This window comes from Mobula birostris, chromosome 26, assembly GCF_030028105.1.
Source record: "Mobula birostris isolate sMobBir1 chromosome 26, sMobBir1.hap1, whole genome shotgun sequence".
NCBI lineage: Eukaryota > Metazoa > Chordata > Chondrichthyes > Myliobatiformes > Myliobatidae > Mobula > Mobula birostris.
This window is the reverse complement of record NC_092395.1, coordinates 23394128-23406746: the sequence shown is the minus strand read 5'-3', so window position 1 is coordinate 23406746 and position 12619 is coordinate 23394128. Positions and strand designations below refer to the sequence as shown.

General features: G+C 43.9%; 1 long non-coding RNA gene across 1 annotated transcript in view; it reads left to right on the top strand.

Annotated features, from left to right (window-relative positions):
• The window catches only part of LOC140188411 (uncharacterized), a 32830-nt gene extending 30641 nt beyond the window's left edge, over nucleotides 1-2189 (top strand). The window contains exon 3 of the long non-coding RNA XR_011883309.1: nucleotides 1584-2189. This is a non-coding gene — a long non-coding RNA (uncharacterized lncRNA). The remainder of the gene's footprint in view (nucleotides 1-1583) is intronic.
• The last annotated feature ends 10430 nt before the right edge of the window (nucleotides 2190-12619 follow it).

Here is a 12619-nt window from a genome sequence, read left to right as displayed (position 1 = left end):
CACTTCCTCACAATCTCCCTGAAACTTCATATTATGATCTCAAATTGTAGATGTGTTTTCGTTATTGCTTTATTTATTTAGATACAGCGGAGAATAAGTCCTCCTGGCCCTTCGAGCCACACTGCCCAGCAATCCCCTGATTTGATCCTAGCCTAATCGTGGGACAACTTACAATGACCAACTAACCTACTGACTGGTACGTCTTTGGACTGTGGGCGGAAACCAGAGCACCCGGAGGAAACCCACACGGTCACAGGGAGAATGTCTGCAACAGGAATTGAACCCCGGTGGCCTATACTGTAAAGTGTTATGCTAATCACTACACTCCTGTGAGTCTTCAGACTTCAATGCAGAGCTGAGGGAGGGGAGGATTATAGGGGAAAGGGTTCCCTATATTTGAAGGAAAACATCAGCCTGATTTTAACAGGAGAATGTTTAGAGGCAGGACCCCCTCCCTCAACGAGTAAAGCGTTCAAAACATATTGGGAAGATCCCCAAACGGGGTGGTTATCAAAAAGAGTTGCGGAAAATTTGACAATTATATTGTGCAGGCCATCTTTTAATCCAAAAATCTTTCTTTCTAATCCAACACTTTATTTGTTCATTAGGAGGATTTGTATCTCTGCAAAAAGAAGAGTTTATAATAATCAGTAATAAGGTAACGGCAAACAGAATTTCATGCTCAGCAGGTGCTGGTGGGGCTGTGCTTTGTTCTTTGGCTGCATGCTTATCGAGTGGAGCTCGTTAATTTCCCCAGGCCTCAAAGGGAAGGCATCTGTCACTGGGGCTACGACATCCAGTCAGCACCTTGGCAGCAGGCTGGCTGTCTGACCCGAGTGTTCTTTTGGATTTCTTTCTCCCTGCACTCCCCCCCCCCCCCTCAGTCTCTTAGTAACACAATAAAATCTTTTAATCACAGCCAAGTCTCCTCCAAGCCTTTGGCAGTGGGAGAGAAGCAGAGTGAGTGGAAGGACTAGTGCTCCACACCAACATTATTCCTCCCCATGAGGCAAGGACAGATTCTCATGGATCATGACCAATTCTGTGGTCTAATAATGGTCACAATTCATGCATTTTATCTCTTAATATCACCGACCTTCACTCATCATTGTTTCGCTGCCCTGATGTTTACTATAGTGGGGGAGTCTGGGACCAGAGGGCACAGCCTCAGAATAGAAGGATGCCCCTTTAGAATAGAGATGAGGAGGAATTTCTTTAGCCAGAAGGTGATGAATATGTGGAAGCCAGGTCATTGGGTATATTTAAAACAGGGGTTGATAGGTTCCTGATTAGTAAGGGTATCAAAAATTACAGGGAGGATGCAGGACAATAGGGTTGAGAGGGATAATAAATCACCTGTGATGGAATGGCAGTTCAGACTCGATGGGCTGAATGGCCTAATTCTGCTCCCATGTCTTATGGTCTCACGCTGTATGTCTAATCCTGGAGCCCAGGCAGCAATTCTGTGAATCACCAGGACACTTTGCTGCGCACTTATTTGGGACAGGAGAAGAGGGTGGGAACAATTAACCTAGACTGAAGACCTGAGTGAGTGAGTTACCACGTACCTGTTCTCCCTGCAGCAGTGGTGAACCATCCGCATGGTTCATCTTCACTGAGCTACGTGGCATGACGACTTCGCCTTCAAGAGAAGGCGCGACGCAGTGCACGCAGCCGCTCCGAAATGATATCGTATTTGTTAAATAGAGTCCGTGCACAATCCTGATTTGATGGAGACGGACGTGAGAAGCACAGAGGAACATCTGGAGAAACTTCTGACATGCCAGCTTCGCTGCCGCTGCTACTGTGCGATCGAGAATCGCCGGAGGGGAAGGCCCCAAATCCTCGGCTTTGCCTGTTGCCGGGGCCGGGGTCAAAGCGCTCGGCAGAGATGGTGCTCGGTGCTCGGTGTCGGAGGGCTGGTTGGAGGCTCGAAGTTTTCAGACGAACTCAAGAGTGGGCTGTGGTCGGGTGCTTCCAGGGTGCTGCATTGGCAAGTTTGTGTGCTGGAGGTTCATGGCAGGGAGTTTTTTTTCTTCCTTCTACCGTCTGTGTGAGATGATGGGACTTTCCAGAGACTTTGAGACTTTTTTTACCGTGCCCATGGTCTGTTCTTCATCAAATTACAGTATTGCTTTGCACTGTTGTAACTGTATGTTATAATTATGTGGTTTTTGTCAGTTTTTCAGTCTTGATTTGTCTTGTGTTTCTGTGATATCGTTCTGGAGGAACATTGGATCATTTCTTAATGCATGCATTACTAAATGACAATAAAAGAGGACTGTGTGTCCTCATAATTTAATAACCTAATTTTATACACAAACCTAAGTGTTGTCTGTGAGCAGCACCCAGTACCAAAGCTGGTGTGACCTTGTAACAAAGTGGAGGTGACAAATAGTTGAACAGGTCTCCTCGACATGACCTCTATTTAAATGAACAGATTGTTAAAGTTGAGGTGAAATATTTCACAGAGTCAGAATCTCAGGATAAATGAACGAGCTACACAAAGCAACAATCTCTTTTGGAAGTCAAGGTGGTTTTAATGGAAGAAATTCAGCAGCCAAATTCGTCGCTGAGAATGGTTCTATTTAGACCCAAATCAAGTCATGCAAACTACTGTGGTGTGTGTGAGATAGAGATATTTTATCAACAGCTGGCAGATAATGAGCAGATACCTCAGCTGGATATTGCTTGAAGGATACCCGTTGACCAACGCATGTAAATTTGGATTAAAAACTTTGAAGGACTTTGTTTTCTTAGGTGACTTGTGTGTGGTGCAGTCAGTGGAAGCACCCGTTCCCTGCCTCAGTGTGACGTCATGGCTGGAACCCAAACACAGGATAACGATCTGGACAACGGCCCCACTTGAGGATGAGTTAGCCCACCAGGCCTCCAAGGTGCTCTGGCTAAGTGGGAGGGACGTTAAAAGAGGGGAAAGACCCACATGTAAAATATTAAGCAAAAAAATAATCTGTTGCAGGAACTCAGCAAGAGAGGCAGCATCTGTGGAAGGAAATGGACCTTTCGGGTTGAGACCTTTCGTCTGGACACCAAAAACAGATGCCATTTTAATTCCGATTCCCATTGCCATTCTGACATGTTGGTCCATGGACTCCCCTTGGGCACAATGAGGCCTCTCTCAGGGTGGAGGAGCAACACCTCATATTCCGTTTGGATAGCCTCCAACCTGATGGCATGAATATCGAGCAACACACATCAAAGTTGCTGGTGAACGCAGCAGGCCAGGCAGCATCTCTAGGAAGAGGTACAGTCGACGTTTCAGGCTGAGACCCTTCGTCAGGACTAACTGAAGGAAGAGTTAGTAAGAGATTTGAAAGTGGAGGGGGAGGGGGAGATCCAAAATGATAGGGGAAGACAGGAGGGGGATCTCCTATCATTTTGGTTCTCCCCCTCCCCCTCCCACTTTCAAATCTCTTACTAACTCTTCCTTCAGTTCGTCCTGACAAAGTGTCTCGGCCTGAAACGTTGACTGTACCTCTTCCTAGAGATGCTGCCTGGCCTGCTGCGTTCACCAGCAACTTTGATGTGTGTTGCTCGAATTTCCAGCATCTGCAGAATTCCTGTTGTCGGCATGAATATCGATTTCTCTTTCCAGTAAAAAACTTGGGTAACTTCCCTTTTCTTCTATTCCCCACTCTGGCCTCTTACCTCTTTCTCACCTGCCTATCACCTCCCCCTGGGTCCCCCCCCCCACCTTTCCTTTCTCCTATAGTCCACTCTCCTATCCTATCAGATTCCTTCTTTCTCAGGCCTTTACCTTTTCCACCTATCACCTCCCAGCTTCTCACTTCATCCCCTCCCCCACCCACTGACACTCCCCCTCACCTGGCTTCCAGCTACCCCTTCCACCCACCTTCTTATTCTAGCTTCTTACCCCTTCCTTTCCAGTCCTGATGACAGGCCTTTACCTTTCCTACCCACGTGGCTTCACCTATCACCTTTTAGCTCTCCTTCTTCCCCCTTCCTTTCCAGAACTGAGGAAGGATTTTGGCTCATTTGCATCAAAGCTGCGTGACCAGCTGAGTTCCTCCAGCATTTTCTCTAAATTGCTTTGGTTTTCCAGCATCTGCAGAATTTCTTGTGTTTACCACGGATTGAGGTCTCACAATTTGAATTTTCCTCCAGAATTCAGTATCTGCAGTCTCTTGTGTCTGCAAAATGTTAACGATAATTAAGCTGTGATCTTTGAAAACTATGCCCAGTTTCAGTTCTTTTTCCTCCTCTGAGGAATCACTGGGAAAGGAGAGAATACCACAGCTGAAATCAATGGCGAACACTGGAATTTTTAACCCCCAGGTTCTCCAGTAATTATAGTTTAATTAAGTGCTCATTCTGCAAGCAGTTCTAGTGGAAAAAAAACCTTTGCAGCATTACTTTTTGTTCATTTCCCTTTCCTTTTATTTATACAAATTTCCTGAAGGAATGGACGTGGGAAAATGGCTGTTTGCCAAGAGGGTGGACGGAAGTCATGTGATGGAATCTCCAAGAATACATGAGAGCAAAGTTGGCAAACAAAAAAGATAAAGAAGACAAAATTGTCAGCATTGGTAACATCAGTTTGTGTAACGACGATGCAGGGCATGCTATGTGCTGTCAGAACTATACTGAACCGTCCACCTAGACTTTTTAAGGTCATGTCTCATAACAACATAAGAAATAGACCACTTGGCCTCTTGTGTGTGCTTTGATATTCATAATGATCTTGAACGAACTATTAACCCCGTGCTACTTCCCTGCACTAACACCACATCCCTTGCTTTCCCGAATATCTACAAAATCTATCAATCTCAGTCTCATTAATATACTGAATGACTAAGAATCTATATCTACTTGGTGGAGAATACCAAATATTTTTCACACTCTAGATGAAGAAACCTCTCAGCACACAGTTCTGAAAGGACAAACGTGTGACTGCTGACACTAGACACCCCTGACAAGAGAATCATCAGTCTTGCATCTGGCCTATCAAGACCCGTAAGACTTTTGCATCTCTCAAGATTCAAGTTTATTTATCACATGTACATCAAAACACATAGTGAAATGTGTCATTTGCGCCAACAATCAACACACCCAAGGGTGTGCTGGGGGGCAGCCCGCAAATGTCACCATACATTCCGGCGCCAAAATCACGTGTCCATAATGCTCACCAGGACAACACAAAACACAACAAGCAACTAAAAACCAACAGCAAAAGAAGCCCCTATTCCTCCCTCAGATCCAGTCCATACACAGTCTTCTGCCCCAAGACAGTCCATATCCTTCAAACTCCAATGGACCCAGATTTGGACATGGACACACAGATATTAGGCCTTTGACTACCCTAGCAGATTCGCGGACCTGAGGTTTCTGATTAGACCCCCGGGCCCGAGGACCTGCCCATTACCCGCTGATAACTCACTCACCCTGGGGATCCACCAGCCTTCAACAGCATTGGTTGGTTCACTAAGTTCTTTTGTTTTTCTCAACCCAAAAGAGTATAATTCCAAAGTTCAAAGTACATTCATTATCAAAGCATGTGTACATTATACAACCTTGAGATTCGTCTCCTTGCAGGCAGCCACAATACAAAGAAACCTCAAAAGAACACACCAAAAAAAACTCAGAAACCCAATGCACAGAGAGATAGGGAAAAAAAACACAAATTGCGCAAACAGCAAAAGCAAGCAAGTAGCTTCAGAACTGGAGTTTTATGAAAGAAATGAAGCCAAGCATCACTGCAGCTGGAGCAGGCAACAGCCGCAGTCCATTCCGAAGCCAAGTAAACATTGCAAGATCATGGATGGAAAGCCAAGAATCACTGTAGTTGGCACCGTAGTCCAGCGTAGAACCAATCCTCCCTCCTAGAACAAATCTGGCATCCCAGGAATCAATCTGGTCATCCTTCGTTGCGCTCCCCCTGTCTTAAGTATATCCTTACTTTGGTGAGAGACCAGGCCTATGCATAATATCTCCGGTGTGGTCACACCTGGGCTGTGTACAACTGCAGTACAACAACTTGTGCTCAAACGTACTTGCAATAAAGGCCAATATTCAAAGTTCAAAATAAATTTATTATCAAAGTATATATACAACCCATTTCCTTGCAGGTATACTCAATAAACCCCTAATAAAATAATAACCTTTATAGAATCAATGAAAGACTGCACCAACTGGGCTTTCAACTAATGTGCAAAAGACAACAAGCTGTCTTAATAATAAATAAGCAATAAGTATCGAGAACGTGAGATGAAGAGTCCTTGAAAGTGAGTCCATAGTTTGTGGGAACATTTCACTGATGGGTTAAGTGAAGTTGAGTGAAGTTATCCCCTTTGGTTCAAGAGTCTGATGGGTGAGGGGTAGTAACAGTACCTGAACCTGGTGGTGTGAGTCCTGAAGCTCCTGTATCTTCTTCCTGATGGCAGTAACGAGAAGGGAGCATGACTTGTCTGGTGGGGCTCCTTGATGACGGATGCTGCTTTCCTGAGACAAAGTTTCGTGTAGCTGTGCACAGTGGTAGGGAAGGCTTTACCTGTGATGGACTGGGCCATATCCATTACATTTTGTAGGATTTTCTGTTCAAAGGCGTTGAAATTTCCATATACCTTTCAACTTCCTAACTCCCTCCTGTTCCTCCACTTTAACTTGTTTGCAATGACACTTCCGAGCACCAACATTATTTTTACAAGATACACTCCGTTTTTAAAAAAGATTTTTGACTTCCCAGTTATTTCTCGGGCATTCCATCTTCCATGGCTTGCGTATTCATATCTGCTTGAACTCTCAGCTTTCCCCTCACAATCCGCACTGCCACCCATCTTTGGCAATCTTAGATATAGAGTATTGGCTCTCCCTTTACTAAAATCATTGATACACATTGTGAACAGCTGTGGCCTCAGCACCAGTTCTTACAGCGTCACAACTTCCTAACCACAAAATGACTCTGTTTCCTGCCAATTAACAAATTTTCAGTCCATGACAGTATATTATCCCTAATCCTAACTTGCCTTTTAAAAACCTTATCAAAGGCTTCCACATCAAATGCTTGTTCTTCACCTATTCTGTTAGTTACAACCTCCAGATCTGTCAAGCATAATTTCCTTTCCATAAATCCATGTTGGCCTTGCCCAAACCTTTTAAAGGCCTAGGGTGCCACGTCCATTTTCCCCTTGACTGACATCAGGCTGACTGGTTTGTGGTTTTCCACTTTCCCTTTTCCACCGCAATCTCGAGCTGGGAGTGCTACCCGCTGAGCAGCAGCTGACATCTTGTGCTTAAGCAATCGTAGAGACGTAGGAGGCCACTCAGCCCATTCTTTGAAAGAAATAATTGATTCCTCATCACAGGTTGTTCCCTGTTGGACAGTGCACATTCCCATTTCAAGATTCCCCGCTGAAAGTTACTGTGGGACCTATTTCCACTGCCTGAGCAGGAAATATGTGACACTGCTGAACCTCTCATCACAGCGCTAAGCAGTATTGCATCCGTATTGTACTGTCTCAGTACTTTTATATTTGTGTGCTGTAGCACTTTTTTTATTCACAGTTATTTTGTAAATAACACTATTCTTTGTATTTCTGGTCAGATGCTAAATGCATTTCATTGGCTTTGTATCTGTACTCAGCACAATGCCAGTAAAGTTCAATCTAAATCTAAATCTCAAGCCTTCTAGAGCATAACTATCCACAGTGTAAGCTTTGGGTCCCATCTCCTTTGACAGGTGTGGACATCAGTTGACAGCAGAATCTTCTGCCCAAGGGACTGTGTGGGTTGACCCTTGATCAGCAACCTCGTTATAGCACCAACAATCGGGGTTCAATTCTTGTGGCTGTCTGTGAAGAGTTTGTACATTCTCCCCGTGACTGTGTGGGTGCTCCATTAACCTTGAATATTCCAAATGCATAAGGGTTAGGGTTAGTCGGTTACGGGCATGCTACATTGGCACCAGAAGCATGGCTACACTTGTGAGCTGTGCCCAGCACATCCTCGCACTGTGATGGCTGTTGACACAAACGACCATTTCACTGTATGCTGCAATGCTTTGTTGTACATGTGACAAATAAAGCTAATCTCAATCTTAAACAACAACAACAAAAAGGCACCCTTTAGATTAGAAAGCAGGGAGGCATTGAAATGTACAGAGGGAGTTAAAGGAGAAGACCAAGATCTGTTGTTGCCAATACAGACTTCTATGCGGACGTGCGCTGGGGCAGTGGCATCAGCACGGGTGATGCCAACAGGCTCAATAAACTGATTAGAAAGGTCGGCTCTGTTATAGGAGTCAACTGGAGGCACTGGAGGCTGTAGTAGGACAAAGGACCCTACGGAGCATCCTGGAAATTCTGGACAATGTTTCTCGCCCTCTGCATGCCACCTTGGCTGAACAGAGGAGCATTTTTAGTAATAGTCTATGACAACTACGCTGCCCCAAAGAGCGCTATATGAGGTCATTCTTACCCTTGGCTATGAGGCTCTATAATAAATCAACCTATAACCAGGGAAGTGATGATACCCTCCTGTTAGACTGTTTGAAGTAACTTTTTTTTATTCTTTCTTACTTCTCTTCTAATATTTGTATATCTGTGCATGTGTAATGCTACTGTGACACAGTAATTTCCCTCGGGATCAATAAAGTATCTAACTATCTAAATATAAGACAAAACAAATACCAAACTGCCCACTTATGCAAATGCAACCTAAGTCCTGATGAAGGATCTCAGCCCAAAAATCCACTCTTTATTCCCCTCCGCAGACGATGCCTGTCATGCCCAGTTCCTGCAGCATTTTGTGTGTTCCTTTGGATTTCTAGCATCTGCGGAATCTCTTGTGTTTAACCTAAAGTGTCTTACGGATTTTGGTTTTAGGAGAGTTCAATTTTGCACATCAAAGGAGAATGCCCTTGATCTGGAATGATAGGCCCAGGAGCAACAGTGAGGGTGAAGCCCAAGTTATGTAAACAGGCTGCTTTTCCTGCTGTTTCTTTTTGCTGTGCAGCTGCTGTGTGTGTTAATCACTGGCTTGGAGAGGGTGATGTGCTCCAAACCTGCAAACCGATCACAAGCTGCATGTGCTGCTTATCTGCTGATACGTTTCCCCTGCTGCCTCATCCATCAGATCCTGGACAAGTGTGGAGGCAAATGTGATTCCAGTCAGCAGGGCAGCTTTAAACCGAGCACCAATTCCGCATCAGGCTAACCCCGACTTCCAGTCTTGCTGAGGAAGAGGGCTGTGGGAGATGGGGAGGTGTGCTTCGGGAGGGCAGTCAATAATATGACTCTGCCTCCGAACAAACTGAAAGGTTATTTTGGGGGGGACTTTCCAGAGTTTCATCACAGAGCTCCACACACTGTAAATAAAACCTGTTTACCAGAAAGCAAATTCCAAACGGGGCTCTTTTTGCTGAAGCAAAATGCCCCTCAATTTGAGGAGTTTTTTTTTGCTGAAAAATGGTTTTACTAAAATTCATTTTGTGGTTTCCCTTGGTTTTAGAGAGAATTCAGAAAATTACACTTTACACAGTATTTAATTCCCCTGCACAGTGGTAAGTTATTCAATGGCTGATCTATATTTGTTTGTTATCATCAGTTAACCATGCATTAAAGTAAATCATTGTATGGTAAATTCCTCGTGATTTTCTCAGCAGACGTGCATTGGTTCTGCATAAATACAACTCATTTCCTTTTACTTGGCCAGGTGGTGCATTTACCAGTCTTAGGCAAATACTCCAGAATCAGTAAACTTTTGTGAGATTGATCAGTTTGAGAAACCACTTTCAGTATGTTTCTGATGAAAAGGTCATGCACCTGAAATATTATTGATCAGTTTGAGAAACCACTTTCAGTACGTTTCTGATGAAAAGGTCATGCACCTGAAATATTATTGATCAGTTTGAGAAACCACTTTCAGTACATTTCTGATGAAAAGGACATACACCTGAAGTATTAACTCTGTAAGGTGCTGCCAGTCTGCTGGGTGATTCTTGTTTTTGCAGCTTTAGTTTCAGATTTCCATGGGAAGAAATTTGATGCATTTGTAAATTATTTTTATACACAATTCATTTTCTGAATGCTAGATTGAGCTCACAATCATTTCTGAGCTGATTAACAACCATTTAAAACCTGGCCCGGGCACAGTCCCTGGCAATCCATTCTAACTTTCCCCCATGAGACACCCGCTTCATGGGGGTGACATGGTAGCATAGCAACTAACAACAATCGCCATTCGAGGTTCAATTCCCGCCACTGTCTGTAAGAAGTTTGTACGTTCTCCCTGTGATCCCACAGGTTTCCTCCAGGTGTTCCGGATTTCTCCCACAGTCCAAAGACGTACGGGTTCAGATTAGGATTAGGAAATTGTTGGCTATTTCGGTGGCAGAGTGTGATGACACTTGTTGGCTGCCCGCTGCACAATCCTCGCCGATTTGATTCGACACAAATGACGGATTTCACTGGATGTTTTGATCTTTCTGTGACAAATAAATCTAATCTTTTTATCATTTATACCAGCCCGTGGCCATTTCCATTGTTCACCAATAGAAATTTGATGTTAAAGGTGCAGCCTCTAACACACAAAAGCACCAAGGAGCAAATACTGCTGTCAGGTGAATATGAGCACTTTATTCACCAGTCGATTCCTTACAGCAGTGTTAGTTATCCCTCCCACATCACTCACTGCAGAGATACACACACAAAGTTTAAAGAAACCACAGGGCACGCCAGTATGAAAGTGACCACCACAATCAGCATAAATTGGTTAAATCAGCAGCTTTAGAGATACGGCTGCTTTAGTAAGATATTAAAGTTATTTTCAACCACAAGTACATGCTGACAATTGCGGAATGGGACTCTAAACAGACTACCTGAAGAATCTAGTTTTGCGTTTTTGTTTTCGGAGCAGTGGATGCTGAGGGAATATCTAATAGTTTATAAAATAACAAGGAGCATGGACAGAGGAGACAACCAGTATCTTTATTTTTCTCAGGATTAAAATGTCTATGACTAGAGGGCATGCATTTAAGGTGAGAAGGGGTAAGTTCAAAGGAGATTTTTTTAAAATGCAGAGCGGTGGCTGCCTGGAATGTGCTACCAGAGGCTGGCTCAAAGTTCAAAGTAAACTTATTATCAAAGTACATATATGTCACCTGAGATTCATCTTCTTGCAGGCTTTCACAGTAGAACAAAGAAATACAATAGAATCAATGAAAAACTACACACAAGCAAAGGCGGGTGAGCAGCTGATGTGCAAAAGAAGACAAACTGTGCAAATACAAAAAAAAGAAGCATTAAATGAATAAATATTGTTGAAAACATGAGTTGTAGGGTCCCTGAAAATGAGTCCATAGGTTGTGTTCAGTAATCGGTTCAGTGTCGTTGTGAGTGAAGTTATCCACCCTGGTTCAAGAGCCTGATGGTCGTCGGGTAATAACTGTTCCTGAACCTGGTGGTGTGGGACCTAAAGCTCCTGTACCTTCTTCCCAGTGGCAGCAGCAAGAAGAGGGCACGGACTGGATGGGAGGGGAGGGGTGGTTCTTGATTATGAATGCTGCTTTCTTGTGGCAGGGTTCTTAGTCGATGTGCATGTTGGCGGAGAGGGCTTTTTCTGTGATGAACTGGGCTGTATTCATCACTTTTTTATAGGTTTTTCCATTCTTGGGCATTTCCATACCAGGCTGAGATGCAACCAGTCACGATGCCCTCCACGGTGCATCAACAGAAGTTTGTCGAAGTTTTAGATTACATTATGAACCTGTGGACACTTGGAAGAAAGTAGAGGTGATGCCATGCTTTCTTGAAATGGTCCCAGGACAGATCCTCTGAAATGATAATGCACAACTCCTCACCTCCATTGTGATAGAGGCAGATACAATAGAGGCATCTGAGAGCCTCTTAGATAGACACATGAATATAGAGAGATATGAACCGTGTGTAAGCAGACAGCATTTGTTTAAGTCAAGTCAAATTTATTTATAAAGCACATTTAAAAATAACCCACGTTGACCAAACTGCTGTACAAACCATAACAGGTAGCTAAAATCACAAATATAAGAAGCACAAATATAAACAACAAGGCACACAGCTTATAGGCACAAAATAAACAGCACATGAGCCTAGGCACAAGCCTTAATTTGGCAGCCTTGGCTTGATTAGATTGGCAAAGCATTGTGGGCCAAAGGGCCTGTTTGTCTGCTATACTGTTTTACGTTCTCTTTATGTCCTCTGTTCGGGTGAAGGTGGGGGTGTGGGTATGTGGGATGTCAGAGAAGAGGTAGTGATCCACAGACTGATGTTCTTCCCCTTTATAGTTTCTCTTTTTATCCTGCAAAGCTACAACTAGAAGGCTCTGGGGATTTTTCCAAAGCTTGTGGAGTCTTTGATGAAACAGCTGTGATGCCTGGAGGTAGCTGCCATCAGGTGAAGTTTTTACATGTGTATTAGGAATTAAATCACTCCAATGATGTTTTGTTTTAGCTTTTGCTGGTCACTTGATTGGGAGCTCTGGTAGCATACAGAAAGGATGATGCCAACGTCTGGACAAGAGACCATTCCACAAATCTTCATATGCATTTGAGAATTCCTGAGCTGGCACTCACTGCCTCTACCATCACCTTGTTCCCATTCTGCAC